Source organism: Corvus kubaryi, unplaced genomic scaffold, assembly GCF_017639235.1.
Source record: "Corvus kubaryi isolate FWS band 111438036 unplaced genomic scaffold, C.kubaryi_AGA036_p1.0 37334, whole genome shotgun sequence".
In the NCBI taxonomy this organism is placed as follows: domain Eukaryota; kingdom Metazoa; phylum Chordata; class Aves; order Passeriformes; family Corvidae; genus Corvus; species Corvus kubaryi.
Window position 1 is genome coordinate 23,094,570 of NW_024581108.1, and position 16,377 is coordinate 23,110,946.

The window sequence follows — 16,377 nt, forward strand, 5'->3', positions numbered from 1 at the left end:
AAAGCAGCTTACTAAGGAGAGAGGCTGGGCAAAAAATAGTTAGGATCACAAATCTGGGTAAAAATAATGAAAATACATGCATGTGCTGCAAGAAAGGCCACTGGCTTCTCTGCATGACCTGCAGTAGGAACAGCACTGATGTGTTGGTACAGCACCCAGCACAGGGTGACAGGCAGCAGCCCCTCCTGAGGCTCCTTATTTCTTAGTTACTTCTAATTTCCAAGTGGTGGAAGAGGCAGCTCAGATTGTTTAAAGATGTTATTTTGGTCTCTCCTACACCGCTTGGTACGCGGCCCGTGACTGTGTCCAAAAGAGGCAGATTTGGCTGGAAAGACTGAATGCTGCTTAGTATTTTCTCTGTTATATTTTCACATCTTGGGGAAAACTGTGGCAGCGAGGGATCTGTACCTAAGCTTTTCTAATTCGTGTGACCATCACTTACTCGGCACGACACCACAGGTCTCACGTCTCTTGGCAGCAGTACAGGGCTCGCACTTTCATATGGATGAAGTATTTGTGAGCAATTTCTCCAATTTATTAAGCATGAGCAGGCTCCTCTTAGCATGGAGCAGATAGAATTTTTTAAAAACATTTCAACAAATCTGCTCCTGGGGGACTGGGACAGAAAGCTTTGCCACGTTATGCACATGTGATTTTTTTCTTATGATGCCCTTCAGCCTCACAGGTTTTGATGACACTAAGAGTCGGATTCATGGCTTTGTGCAGAAGAAGAGTGCACTTCCAGCTCCATGGCTTGGTGGAAAATGGTAATACGGGCACATTTCCTTCCCTTACAAAAGGGCTCAATTTGATCCATGGACTGGGAATATATAAACAAGATTTGAGATATGAAGCTTGCCTCTGATGGACTAGAAAATGACATGGAAATTAAAAGACTAAATAAGGGGTGTCTCCATGGGGCTGCTCACAGTAGGAAGGAGAGAACATACAGATCCAGGAAAGCCATTTCACACGCATGAAAACAGAAATGGCAGCAAGGAACCAACCTCAGAGAGTGAAATTGGAAGAAATGGGGGAAAGCAGGTAAAGACATGAAGCATAAGGAAATCAGACTAAGGGAGCAGGCAAAGAACAGGATGAAGGAGATGACAGAGCTGCAGACCAAGCCTCACAAGCAGAGGACCTGGCTGGAGAGGGAAGGGGGAGGCTGGGAGCATTCCCCCTGAGCAAAGGGGCTTGATGGCTCCCATGAGCTCCTAAGGAAATGCTGGTAGGAAGGAGGGACACGTGTCCATTTTATAACTTCACGTTGTTTACTACTTATATGAAATTTTTCAAAATACACACATGATGCTCTGGGAAAGAAGCCAAAGTTGTTTCAAGCATCAATGTCCCTCTACGCATGCCATGGGCTGCTGCTCCCCTCTGGAGAGAGGCACCCACAGTGGATTTTTCTGCTTTTCCCTGCAAAAAGGACCCAGAAAAGGGGCCCCTGGCACCCAGGCAGAGCAACATGGGATTTCATATGTGCACTGATTTCTGCCTCAAAAAGAAGGCTTGTACTTGTCTTCACAGCTGGAGTTCACCAGGTGTTTTGCGATCCAACAGGTTTCTTGTGCCCTGAAAATGGGGATTCAAACCTTACTAGTGGGAAGAGTTGGACCTGGATACAAATTTGAGACAAAAGGTTTGTGTGGCAATTCCTAAATATCCTTTTGGTATAAGAATAGAAATTATTTTTAGCTCTACAAACTGTTTTTGTGAGTCAACAAAATGTTGTACCATCACCATTCAGTGAAGTTTTAGCCTTGCTGGTGCTTCTTTCCCTGTAGCCCATGGAGGTCTTTAAAGGGTCTATGTAATGCAAGAAGCAAAACCAGTATTTTATCCTTCTTTTTACAGACTGGATCTGGAATTTCTGCAAGGATTCAGCAAGTCCACAGGATTTATTTTATTTTTCAACTTGTGAATTTTTAAGAGTAGAAACCCAAATTAGGCCAAAACATGTGTTACTGTCATGAAGTAAGGGCAACCACATCACCTGCATCCCAGTCTCACAGGCCAGGCTTCTTCCCCTTTCTTCAGCAGACCAATAAACAAAATGCTCTTGACAGGGTTTAGGCTTGCCATGCCACTCAAAAACATTATGATAGACTATTTTATGGTGAAAGGATGTCAGAAGGACTTCACTGCTGGAAAAGAGAGACAATTAATTAATATTACTCTCCATTTAGCTTCCACCTCTTTGAAGCTTTATTCCCAGAGATGGCACTCTGGCTCTCTTGAAAGGAGCATGAGCATTAACACTGCCTTCAACTGGCTTTGGACCTTAAATATTAAAAAAAAAAACCCATGCCATGTTCTTCCCAACAAGATTCACTGTTAAAAATAGATTAAAGAGAATGGAGAAAACATACAGAAGGGAATAAAGAAAGTGGGAGAGAGACACAGAGTGTGAAAAAAGAGCAACTCTGGCCTAATTGAAGACAACCAGAATTTTGCCACTAACTTAAATATAAACAAGCCTTTGCTCAGAGACCAGAAGCCAGCTTTTTCTGCATGAATGGTTTTTGTTGGATGGGATTGTGTGGCTTGTCACAGTCCTGTACCAGGCAGCAGAGTGCACAGCCTTGTCGTGAACCAGCTTTCAGGGACAACCCATGCAGTGGAAGCCAGATCTCCTCTGTACTGTGGGTGGGCTTGGAGATGCTGGTGTTGAGATGAGTTGCTTTCATTTCTTTCTTTCTTTTTTCTTTGTAAGTCTTTATGCACCGAATGTCACTTAGATAGCTAACCTGGAAAGATGAGAGATTTCATCGTTGACTGGCATGATGTAGATGTAAAGTGTCCCTTGGACTGTGCGCTTGCCATCTGTCAGCTGCGTAGTAAAACTATCCTCTAGGCTTTCTGTGTCATTATGCATGTGCAGCAGCATCAGTCCTACAGGAAAGAGGGGAAAATTAAAATGAAAACCCTGGATTCTCTAAAAACTTAGAACATAGATATCATATTCTTAAAAAAAGAAAAATAGCTCCACAACTCTCTGGAATTTAAGACATCAGTTGTGATCTTTACAGTTTCAGAAAGCCCATGCTGCTTCTGCTGAAAGAAATTCTTGTGGCTGCTGTGACGCCAATGCCCGTGCAAGCCCATACAACCCACAGGCCAAGGTAGCACCCAAATGAGGCTCCTCTGACAGTGTCCCCCCCACTGCTTCTCTCTCCCACAGCTGAGCTTTCCAAGGCTTTCTCGTCTGTGGTCTCCCACCTTGACTTGTAGTTCGGACCCCTCCCAAGGGGTTAAGACTCTGTTTAGCAGCCCTGGGTGGAGGCTTTATTCTTGCTGTGCTTCCTGCAAATGCAAGAGCAGAAGCAGCACAGCAGGGCTCTGGAAGTCATTCCCAGCTAACTTACGGAGCAGAGAGTGAGCCAAGCTCGGCACGCTTTGGAGCAGTCCCCATGGGAGGCCTCGATTGCTAGTGAGATACTGGCAGTATCTTCAGTAAATTTTGGGGGCACTTAAAAGAGATTCATACATGATGTGTTCTTCAACACATCTGCTTTGCAGGGCTAGAGCTCTCCCTAAATTCCTTATTCCCTGGGCACAAACACAGCCCTTGTCACCATGGTATCCAAGTGCTTCACACTTGGCCAGTGGCCCCAGCTTGCCAAGCCCTCACCGCGGCAGGAAAACACAGGCGGGCACAAGCCGAATTTAACAAGTAACCTGCATAGTCAGTGACCGCAGGAAGATTTGAAACAATGCTCCTGGAGACCTGGTGCCGCTTCCTATCCATGTGTGGCTTTTCAACCCATTTTGGGGCAAGGAAATGGGAAAACATGGGATCAAGGTGTTCATGGAATGGGCTTAACTAGCAGGGCATGCAGGTAAACACATACAGCGTGTGCTTGAATACAGTGGGGGGAAAAATAACTGACTGTGTCTTGAGTTGAAAAGGCTACATTAAAACCAAACAAACATTCCGTGAAATAATTCCCTGGAACAAGGAGCGGGCTCGGCTGTGGGGCCGGGTGCAGTGAGCGGCCGCCCCCGGCAGGGGCCCCCCGCGGCCCGCGCAGCCCGCGCTCCCCGCGCGGCCGGCCCGTGAGGGGACACTTCTGGTGTTCCTTACTCTCCCACAAGTCAAGCCATCGCTGAAAGAATACATTCACTCTTTGAAACGTATTCTAGATCAGCAAACAAGTGGGACGCCTCTCACCCCACAACCCTGGAAACAGAGTCATTTACTTGGGAAAAACCCTCCAAGATCACCGAGTCCAACTGTTCCCCCAGCACTGCCGAGGCCACTACAAACCGTGGCCCCAAATGCCACATCCACACAGCCTTTAAATCCCACCACCTTTTCCATGAAGAAATTTTCCCTAATATTCAGTCTAAACTTTCCTTGGCACAGCTTGAGGCCATTTCCACTTGTCCTATTGCTTATTATTTGGCAGCAGAGCCTGACCTCCCCTGCCCCGGCTGCCCCTCTTGTCAGGAAGGTCTCTCCTGAGCCTCCTTTTCTCCAGGCTGAGCACCCCCCGCCAGCTCCCTCAGCTGCTCCTCATCACACTTGTGCTCCAGTCCAAAAGTGCACCAAAAGCAGCTAAATACAAGGCTGCAAGGAAAGCCAAAGTGCCATCACTGATACTTCAGCGAGGGGAAAAGCGGTGAATCATAGAATCCTAGAATGGCTTGGGTGAGAAGGAACCTTAAAGCCCATAGCATTCCACCCTCTGCCGTGGGCAGGGACACTTTCCAGTATCCCAGGTTCCTCCAAGCCCCATCCAACCTGGCCTTGAACTCTTCCAGGGATGGGGCAGGCACAGCTTTTCTGTGCAGCCTGTGCCAGGGCCTCACCCCAATAAGGCACATCACCATCATCTCCACCGCTGAGTCCATTCACTGTCAGCCCAAGAAGTGGTGTAGGGTGATGATGGAGATGCTCAATGTGCCTATGGGGATGACAAAATCTTCAGCATTCAGCATGGTTAGTCCTGTAACACTCTAGACACCTTCTCCAATCTGCCGCAAGGAAAATGTCAGAAGAAATATAACCAGGCCGCTCATCAAGATTTATGGAAAAAAGTTAAACACGAACTTTTAAAACATAATGATGTGTACACACGGGAGACATTTGGCCAAAAATGTCTCCCAGCAGACCCTCTGCCTTTTTGATAGAAATATTATAACTTCCAGTGGAAGCAAGTGTTTGCCTTTCGTTTGCAAAAATTAGTTTCTGGAGGCCAGATGCACAGAAAGGGACTCATTCTGCATCCAAACCTCCTGACCCTGCCCTGCCTTTACTGGAAAGCACGAGGGGATCCTAAGAGGGAAGAACAGATCCCGTTGTTGGCCTCAGCACATGCTCTGCCACATGGGTACAAGGCTGCAAAGTCTACAGGTGCTCCCAGATTTGCTTTCTCTGCCTTCACCCAGGGACTGCCACATATCATCGCTAATGAAACCTCCGTTTACATTACTCGGTCCTTTCCCACTCGCAGCATATGCTCACTGGAAAAAAAAACTAAAAAAAATTACTGCTGGTAGCCCCACTGCAGGATCTTTTTTTTGCACTTCAAAGTAGTCTATAATGTACGATGGAGCGCCAACGCTTTCATTGACATATAGCTTGTTCACTTGGATGTCATGAGAGAGCAAACGAGTGAATCTAAACAGCGCAGCGAGCTAGTTAGATGGCTAATCTGGTGGGTTGCTTTGATTTCATAAATAAATTAGTTTAGTCTTCTGAACAGGGAGAGAAACACGAACCAGTGATCTCAGCAGCACTGCTGCCCTTCATTACTGAGAGGGCCTTGCTCAATTAGAAATGCCATTTGTTTTGATTATGAGGTTTTATGTGAGTAAAACCAAATTTTACCCTCATACATTGAATAAGGACTTGTATAAAGAACCACAGCCAGAGCTGTTTTCCAGCTGCAGTACTGGACACAGGCTGTATGTTAAGGGATGCAGGTAAGGGGCTGAGGGCTGGGGGTGCAGACCAGCACCCCCAAGGGTGTCCTGTGTACAGGCTGTGTTAGCACTAATTGCTGCCAGCTCACCGCTGATGGTATACCAGACACCAGCATGAGTTTTTCTTGGGAATGAACCACAGGACTGGGTTTTTTTTCTCCCTCCCTTCTGGATGGAAATAGCTCATTAAATATTTAATTTTTCAATTAAAGAGTCACTTTGAAAAAACAAAAGTTAATATTCATCCTTTTAACATGTGGCGAGTTCAGAGCAGCCGTGCTCTTCGCACACATCAGAACCAGAGCTCAGACATGAGCAGAAACTGTTTAAAATGCATCTGAACTGCATGATGCACAAAAGAAGGCAAAAAAAAAAAATAGGAATGCTTCAATCAAGATAACTACAATTCACACAAAACTTAAACAAAAAAAGTAGTGGATAAAGCAGTAATTTTTTTTAGAAGTGTTTAAAATATAGTATTTCAGGTGTCATTTGAAATCATATTTCAACTAAAAGTTTCATAAAATAATTAGGCGAGATGGCAAATGAAATCTTTAGATTCCACTGAAACATTTTTGCCATCAGATTTGGTTGGCAAGAGATTGGCAAAAGATTTTCAGTCTGATTTTACAAAAAGCCCTTCAAATTTCCTCTGCTATGGTGCAGCCCATTTGCTCTGTTGTAGAAGGACAAGCTAGTGATTAGCTCAGTGCTTTGAAATTTCTATTTCAATGCACCATTCCTAAGCCAACTCCCACAAATCTTTAACCTCTTTGAATCCCACTTCTTTCTCTGTGGCTGGAGGTGGTGACACTTCTCTTCCTACAAACTTTTAGGGGGACAGATGAAGACTCTGGTGCAGAGGTGACAGGACCACACAGCCCTGTGCCCTTATTTTGTGATCATGGCCATCATGGAACTGGAATTACAAAATGAAACTGCTCTGTATATGGGCAGGTTAGAACTCCAGAGTTTTGCTGCACATTTTCTGTAGAGCCAGGCTATAGATGCACAAGCAGCAGACCCTTCCACCTGCACGACTCGTTTCCTTGGATCATAACATTCCTATTTATGGAACCTATTTTAGCACTTCTTAAAAAATTGCCTACAATTAATGTGGCTAAAATTGCGTGCTCAGCAGGAGGGAAAGCCATGCCTCAACACAGCTTGGGAGAACTAGAGCCAGCTGGAAGAAATATAATCTCACCTTGAACTTTACGTAAAATGAAGACACTTCTTTTAGTGATGGAAAAATTCATTGGAAAAAGCAGATGTGAGTGGCAGAGAGATGGGTGGGCTTGTTAGCAGGGACTAGTGTGCTTTGAAGCACCGTAGATTTTTAAGATCTATCAGCTAAGATAGCCAGACCCATGCAGGGTCATAAATAAAGAATTTCTTCCAATCATTGCTCCACTGAGCCTGCTAACTTGTATTTCACAATGGCATTTCTTCGAGTAAAACTCCATTAATCTGTGTCACTTGTGTACTAATCTAAAGAGCTGTTCCAACCTCAAAACAAAATGGAATTTCGTGGTCATTTGGACTACAACACAATGGAAGAGGAGGTACCTAGGCTATGTAATCTCACTATAAAGAAATGTGATTGGGGGTCAGTAAATTGGGCAGATATGGCTCAGAGTTACAGAGTATTTGGTTGAAATTTAGAAAGTGACTCAGCAGTGTTTTCTTATATGGACATTTATATGGAGGGACCAAGTCTGGAGTCATCTCTGTCAAAGTCAGGATGCCCTGGCAACACTTCTTCTCCAGATGCAGATTGGTTTATGGGAATATGCTCCCAAAATTTTGTCACAGATGACTCTAAGAGTGGGACAAAGGAATGATCATGCTCTTTCTGATCACAGAGCACTTGTCTTCAAAATAATTAGGAAAAAAAGCTTGTATGGTTACAACAGAGAAAAAACAGCCAAATTTCTGTTTGTTTATGTATATGGCAGTAGTAGGAAGGTGGCTGGGACAGAGGGGAATGCCAGGGTGGGCAGCTCTGTAAAGGAACAGAGCAGATGGCCTAACACTTGCAAGTTTTCCTTATCTCCTGCTCCAGCCTGAGCTGTTGCTGTCCAGGTCCCTGTGGCTTCCTCCAGCCCTGTTGTGGTGTATGAGGCATAAAATGGCCCTGGAGGGAAGGGATGGATACACAAGTGCTTTTTTTGTGCAACAAATCAAGGAAAACAGTTGAAATTTTGATCATAAGACAATGAACATTTGCTGACGTCCTTGACTATAGATTTTATACTTTAAAAAAACAATGCCAAATCAATTTAAAGGAAAAAGTCAGTGATTTCTGGTTCCTGTCCTCTAGTTCAAGGACAACCCCAGTTGTCCTTGTGATAAATACAAATAAACTGCTACAGAAATAACATCAGGCTTAAAAATTCTCAGTCAAGTTCCTCGGTATGGTGCAGCAAGGTCGAATCCATGGGGGTAACATATTTTCATTACCTCTTTTGCTGGTGGCCTCTGTTGCTGCAAAGCACTCCAGCATTCTTCCCAATGTCGAGCGCTGTCGTTTCAAAGGACACGGCTTGTTCAGGACCAAAATACATGGCAGTTGTTGCCCTTTCCATTTAGGCCTTAAGCCCTGAATCAACAGTAAGAATCCTGGACATGGGAAAATACAGTGCTGACAAATACGTAATTCAATTAAATGGGCTGGCATTGTTTAAGCAATAGCCCTTTCCTCTGATCCATCTCTTTCAGAGCTCTGTGTCTTAATATTATGGCCTACTTGAAACACTCGAGCTCATGAATGGATTAGAGAGGGTTTCATTTGTTTTATTTATTATTTTTACTGCTTTCCTTGGCTTTTTGCAAACAGGGGAGGCACAGGCCTCATTTAGAATTCACTGTAACATGCACATTCTTCCCTCCTCTGTTGAGAGGAGAAGGGGGAAAAAAACAACAACAAAAAGATCGCAACTGTTTCAAAAGTACCAAAACTCTTGGGTAATTCATCATCAACGTTGACTGATTAACAAAAGTGGCTTTAGAGCACAATAATTTCAAAACATGGATAGCACATACATTTACTGCCACAGTAATTTGACAGATTTAAAAAAGGGGGAAGCATTTTACCCATTTTTTACTTGAAAGTTACATTTCATTATTGAATATTTGCCTTTTTAAATTCAGTCTTTGATTTTAAAGAGCGAGTCCCTTTACTCTCCCAAATGTGATCTCAGTATTGTAGTCTCTCACTGTGATAGTTGTGTATCCCTTGAAATGCATCGGTGTTGCATTACATCAACAAGGACTCAAGCTTCCATTTATCTTCAAATATTTCACAATCCACTGCAGTATATTCTCAGTTGCAATTTTTGCTTTCAAGTTTGGCCACCATGTGTGTAGCATTAATTTCTCTGTTCACATGTAATTCATTCAGGGACTTACACCAGCTGAGAACCACATATGGAGGCCCAGATTTACAGAGCTTTTATTTTGTGCCATGGAAGCCTACAAGAAACAATTTTCTATTTGAATATTGAGTGTTTACAGAGGTCTTGTTGTTCACTAGAGACAGGGGATTATGAAATCATATTCTGCAAGAATCCTATCCAAAAAAACCTGACTAACATTTATTAACTCCTCTTTGTTCAAGTGCTCGCACTGTTCTTACAGGGCAATTGAATGTTGCTTCTCCTCTCTCAGAGTTTGTTGTTTGTTATTATTATTTACCACTTCTAAAAAAATTGTTGGTCCAGCTTCAGCCAGTTTCTGTTGTGTCTGACATTACAGCTTAAAATGACCAAGGCATGGCAGCAGAGACAGGTGACGAGTGGGGGATGTAGGTCTCAAGGAGACCCACACAAGTGCTCTGGAGCTTAGCACAGTTTTGCAGTCAGAAAATTGTATGAGGGGTCTCTAAACCATACAACTCCCCAGTGCTGGTGTCTGTACCAGGCAACTAATGTTTTGGTTGGAGAATACACTCCTGTTCTATTTGGGTAAGCTCCAAATGCAGATCTCTAAGACCCTTCTGTGGTGCTCATTTAGGCTTGTTTTGAGACAATAATGACACATATTGAATGACTAATGTCCCACATAATTAACCCTGTAGCTCCTTATTTATCAAAATTTCAAGGGGAATGGAGCATTTTGATGGAAAGCAAGAAATTGAAGTTAAACCTTACACAGACAAAAATCCTTGGAGAGATGCTTCAGGATTCAGGTTCCCTGTGTTGGAGAGCTGGAGGAGTCCCTGGATACTCCTGGTTATTTGGGAGGGGAGCTGAGGTGGAGGTTAAGCATCCCCAGCCTTCCACGGGCCTCTCCCCTTGTCTGCTGGGATCACCCCTTCCTGATTGCTGCTAGAGGGAGCAGAGCTGGGTGGACATGAGCTCTGGTCTGGAAAGCCCTGCCAGCCTCCCTGGCAAAGGACAGAAAGTGTAAATTGATTTTAATTAGGGATCACTCATGTGGCCTCTGAAGTATCAGTTTAAATCAAACATTAGCAACTGTCAATTTCTTCTTTCACTCAAGACCCAAATCCTGTAAACACAAGGACCGTAACAAATCCCTGAAGCAGGCTTTAGTGCACATATATGGAAAACATACTAAACTATAAATACTGTATACCATATGGCAGCGAGATTATCTAATTTCACTTCATAACTGGTGATAAAATGACCAATCAACTGACGTGCAGAATGAAATGCCAAGCCAAGGATTCAGCTACCCTTAAGATGGCTCTGAGGTTTCATCATATCCCACCGTATCCCATTGCATCCCTAAAAGTAAGCACATACCTATTTCACTGACACCAGTGTGGACACAGTGGGAATATGTGCAAGACTGGATCTGCTTTCAGAGCCAGAATTTGTCCTCATTTCTCTGCAGCTAAATTGAAGGTGGGGAAGCTGGACTGGGAGGACACCAGCAGTGCCAGAGGAGAAATTTTGAACTCTCCATTTGTTTATTTATATGAAAGAAGTATTTGGGGCAGGTAACACTCATTCCTCAGCTTTTGCTGAGCCCAGAGGCTCATCATTAAGACTCGTAAGCTTTAATGCAATACAGAAAAACAACTGTGCACAGTATCTACAAATAAAAGAACTTCACTGTGTACATGTTACTAACACACCTTCATCAATTTTTTCCCTCATTACTAAAATCATTTAATCATTGCACAGGCCAAAACTCTACTGTTATGCTCCCCTGAACTGTAAAGGGCTCCTACTCCAGCAGTGAGGTATCAGTTCTCAGAAATAAAAGGTCAGCACTTTGAAGAACAAAATCAAAGTTACTGATATATTCCTGAGTTGGAAGAAAAGAGATTTCATCATTTGCTGAATTCGTGGTGACAAAGAGAGGAACCACCAGGGAACTGTTGAAGGCTATCTCTGCTAGAATTCACAAAGTGATCTGCAATGGTGCCTGAACATTCATATTTGGAGAGAACATCGTGGGTATCACCTTCTAGGCGATGGAAGTTAGATGAATCTTGGAGTAATGCAAGAGATTTAAACCACACCAAGCTTTAAAAAATAGACTAAGTACAAAATCAGCTTGTTTCAAAGTTAAACACCAATGTCATCAGCTCAGATTTTGTGGGGGCTTAGCCCCAGAAGCAGAAAGATCCATCAGTCCACAGATTCATTTCCCAGGAGAGTGGTGGAAAATGGCTTTGTTGGCTCATTTAAAATTAGCTTGGGTACAGCAGTTATGAATATACTGTGCAGAAAATTGTGCACTGAATTATAAGCAAATAGGTTGCTATGATTTGATGCTATTTTAATAGCTGGTGATTAACCAAATGAATGCTATTTGGTCTGGCCTGATTTGCCAAATGGTTCCTCTCTTCTACCATCCAGCCAGTTGTAAAGTAGTGCCCCATACAACCAGGCACTATTACCATATTAAACTCTAATAATTTTTTTTTAAAGGAATAGTAGCATATTGTAGGGTATATATTTCTTTCAGTTCCAGGATTGATCTTCTTGAGCCAGCTGAGGGAAGAGCATTTTCTAGGAAGCTGTACTCAGGGTTTGCCTTTGACATGAAGTTAAAGTCCTTGAGGTCTTCTTCAAAAACGCTGAGATATTTCAGATACATGCTTAATGTTCTTCATTCACCCCAAAAGCACCTACTGAGACAAACCCACATTAATATGCCTCTAGCTAGTGTTGACAAACCTCTTCCTTGCCTTGGTTACCAAGAATGTGCCATCTGATGAAGCCAAGAACTTGCCCATAGCTCCCATAACATCTTGGTTTTCTGTGCAGTGGTTTTCAGCTGGAGGACTGCTGAGTGTTTGGGGATTTTTATTACTAAATTATTTGAAACTGAGCACCTACAAAGGACAATGCACTGCTAATGTTTAACTAGAAGTAGAATAGGAATTTCTGGTTTCTTGTCCAGTCCAAAAGAGGTTTATTTTGTGTCCACCATCAGTGTAGACAGAGATTCTTTCCCAGGCACCTCCATGCTCATTGCAGTGGTGGCCCTGAGAGGTTCATCCTTTCTTTCCAGTGGAGTTTGCTCCAAGATGATGGATGTGAGAGCTGTCAGGTCTCAGACCAGCTGGGGTAAATGAGCTTAGCAAAGATGCTGCTGCCCAGCCCAGCAACAAAGCTTCTGCATTTCCGTAACAGCAGCTACAGCAGAGCTCATCCTTCCTTGTATTAACAAACTGGGGAGATGCTTTACTGAGTCCGCTTGATAATTTTATGGCTAATCTTGTTTTATCTATATTACTTGGACTTTTGCCTTTTTGTTATTTTTTTAACATGGGTTATTTTTATGAGAGAACAGTAATTGGCACCGCAGTGCTGACAGAAGTATGTCTCAGGTGTACAGGGCCAATGCCTTGTTGTGTCCCCTCAGGGTGCATTAATTAGCACTGCTGCACTGGCTCCTGTCACTGCCCAGTTCTAGCTAATGCCAGAGGTTAAACTGTCCCCTGCCTGTGTCACCAATTTAGACTCAGAATAGCTCTTCATATGCACAATGCACATTAGTATTGCTCTAATGAGGGTGCTGATACTGAACAAATGAATTTCTGGGTGATACTTCAAAGGTTTGCCTTTGCTCCAGCATTAGTTTTCTTTTACTTTACTATTTTTAGCTAGTCATTTACTCCTTACCATACCTCCACAAAAAAAAACCCCAAAAAACTAACATTTAGTGCAAAATTTTCTACTTCCTTGAAAAATGAATTTAAAAAAAAAAGTTTAAAATAGTTTCTTAATCAGTAATTTTCATCATCTTAGTTAAATTTCTCCAAGCCCTTTAAAAATTACTCAGACCCCATGTAAATAATGCCTTAGCGTGTACATTGTTCTGTGCAGATAGTTGGGCAACTTCTTGTGTACCTTAAAAAGAAGTCCACGTTAAAATGCTTTGCTGAATTGCACCAAACAGCAGAGTAATTTTCGTCCCTTTTCTATGAAAGATGAAATGGGGTTGTGGAAGGTTTTAATGTCAATGTTATCGGAAGACTCCCCAAATTGTAATTTCTTCCACTTTTTGGGACTGAATGGCAGAGGCAGTGGTCCGTACTGCCTTCTTCTGCTCCTGCAGCCAGACAGTGCTTCCTTCTCCCCCAGACAAGCCCCGTTCCTCCCTTATCAGAGAAATTTGCATTTCATTTCTCTGTTACACGAGATACTGCGTTGTGTGACTGCACAAAGAGGGGCTTTGTCTCCTCACCAAAGGCAGGCAAATAACCAGCTATTGAAACTGGAAAGGAAAGGACTAACGTGACGAAATGCCACATTGCTGGAATGCTTCTGCTCAGGAGTGTGCCGGCACAGATGGAGCAGAGCCTTGTCACCAGTTACCTTGTTCGCTCTTCCACACCAGTTGCATTTTTCCAAGTTCCTTACTCCTGTTGCAGCTCTGGACCTTCCCTTCTCTGCGGTATTGCAACTTGCCAGCACTCATCTCTGAAAGGGAAGCCTTGAGCAAATCATTTAAAAGGAAACAAAACATATCACAGAGGAAAATTATAGCGTGTTGATGTGCCAAATCAAGCTATCTCTGTCTTGTGGCAGCATGATTGTATCACCTGTCCTACAATGACTGGCAATTTCACCTGTCTCATCATTGCAGACAGATGCTCCAGTGCTACCAAACCACAATACTGAATCCTGGTCCTCTTCAGCAATAAAATCAGCCATTCGTAACAGGATTTTTTAAATGTAATCTTTGTAGGAAATTGGGATTAGATAACTATTTCATAATTTTTGACTCATTAACTACAGTAGACACAAATCTAAATGACAAAACAGATCATAAGACACACAGACTATTGGGAGCTTATTGACATCTCCCAAAACCTCAGACACAGCAGCTAAGCAAGCTGTTGTGACCTGTACTGGCAGAAGAGACACAATGAATGAACTGACCAAGGTGTGAGAGCACCGAGGAGCTCCGGATGTATTTTCTGCTCATTAGCCTGTACTGATGCTCACACTGCCTCGACATTATCTGTGTTGACATTTGCAACCTCACCTGACTCACACCAGTACAACACTTACTGTTTGCACTGATAAATCCTTTTGGTCCATTTCCATTCTCCTGTATGTCCTCTCCCTTCTCTTCCATCGTGCTTGGTGTCTGGGATCTGTGTTTGTCACTGACAGCAAGCCTTGATGATATTTCTTCCCATTGGGTTGCAGCAGGGGAAGGGTGAGATGCCATCACAGAGGGGTTTGTGAAAAGTCCTCAGTTATGAGCACACCAGCAGAGGAAGGGGCTGCAGCCCATGACCCCATCAGCACTGGCACGCTCCAGTGCTACTGAGCCACCATTCATAATCACCTGTGCTCACCAGGGCACTTCCAGGGCTGCTCTACATCCCTGCGCTGTGCCTCACCTCTGACAGGTAGCAATGAATACAAATAGCTCTGAATACATGGACTGAGCAGCCTTACAGCAGGAGAGCATCTGCACGGGGAGCTCGGCACTCAGCCCCCTGTGCCCTGCCCATCGAGGCAGGAGACAGAACATGTCACACCAAGTCTCCAGTACGCCTCATTTTTGCCCCAAGAGCCTCTTTAAAAGTCAGATTAAAAAGCATCAAGACAGGAGAATTATTCTCTAACATCAAGCCCTTTCTTAACCAGGTAAACTACTTCAGCCTGCAGCATAATCAGAGGCCGTGGGATCACACAAATTGCAATTAACTTGCTGAAGTAGGTCAGGACTATGTGTATTGCAGTGCAGGGGTACTCTGCCTTTAATGATTTCAAATATTTTGAGAAGCAAACTGAAAACACTTAGTCAAATTAAGTGTTTTCTTTAAGCTGTCAGCATTGCAAGCACTGCCAAGATGAACAGGATAAATTGGATTAGATGCAGTCTATATGCTTCGAATCCTAATGGCAAGGGATCCAAGATGTAAAGTAGTGCACAAAGGCAAAGCAAATATTATATTATTGTCTGTAAAGCAGCAGATCTCAGTTTACTGATTAACCAGATAGTTTGAAAATAGCATGACTCATCTCCAGAGAAGCTGAGCATTGCTGCTGGCTCCTGTGCAGCCCAGCTTGTGACAGTGTGACAGTCTCTGCCTGCTAAATGATGGGTCCTACAAGTGGGCCAACAGCACGATTTTGGTTCTACCCAGGGTAGATCCTGTCACTGCAGTCTGGCCTGAAACAATTCAGGCTTAAATACAGACTAAAAAATTACCACCATCCAGGTGGTAATTTAGGTTAAATATGAAGGTGAAATCTTGTTACACAAGGTGCCCGTGTGAGTCTTGAGCCACTGGTTATCAACAGGCAGGGATGCAGCATTCAGGTTACAAACTGGGAGAGCAGTAGGAGGTGGGTAGAGGTGGATGAAGACCTTAATCAAAACAGCAATCAGCCACTGCACCCATCCCTCCAGAGGTGTCTGCACAGGACATGCCCGAGAGGGGAGCAGAGAGCACCAGCCTGGAAATCACACTCAGGTGGACACACAAAAATTCGAGAGCTGGAAGAAACTAATGCCTTGAGGGGGGTTCACTGGTGTCAGAGGAATAATCCCAGCTAAGGGAAGGGAGCACCCAGAGCTCAGAGCTGCTCAAAATACTTTTCCTCTACTGGATGGAAACCATCCTTTAGTTGCTGGCTTGAATTTTCTCATGGTGGATTCAATCTGTTTGGGGGTTTTTTGCCAATAGTCCCTATTAGTGTAAATAATTTAGGTTTTATTTACCCCCTATGTTTATTCCCTGAAGATAATTGGGGGTAACTTATCTCCATCTCAGGCTTTGTTTTGCTGAGCTCAATAAGCCAAACTCCTGATCATCTCTAAGGACAGACCCTCCATTCTTCTGATGATGCTGTTATTTTATCTCTGTGCTTGGTTTGGTTTGACTTTGTCTTTCTGGATATTCTTGCATGTTTTTTACAATGAGGGTGGTGAGACCCTGGCACATGTTGCCCAGAGAAGCTGCCCCATCCCTGGAAGTGTTCAAGGCCAGGTTAG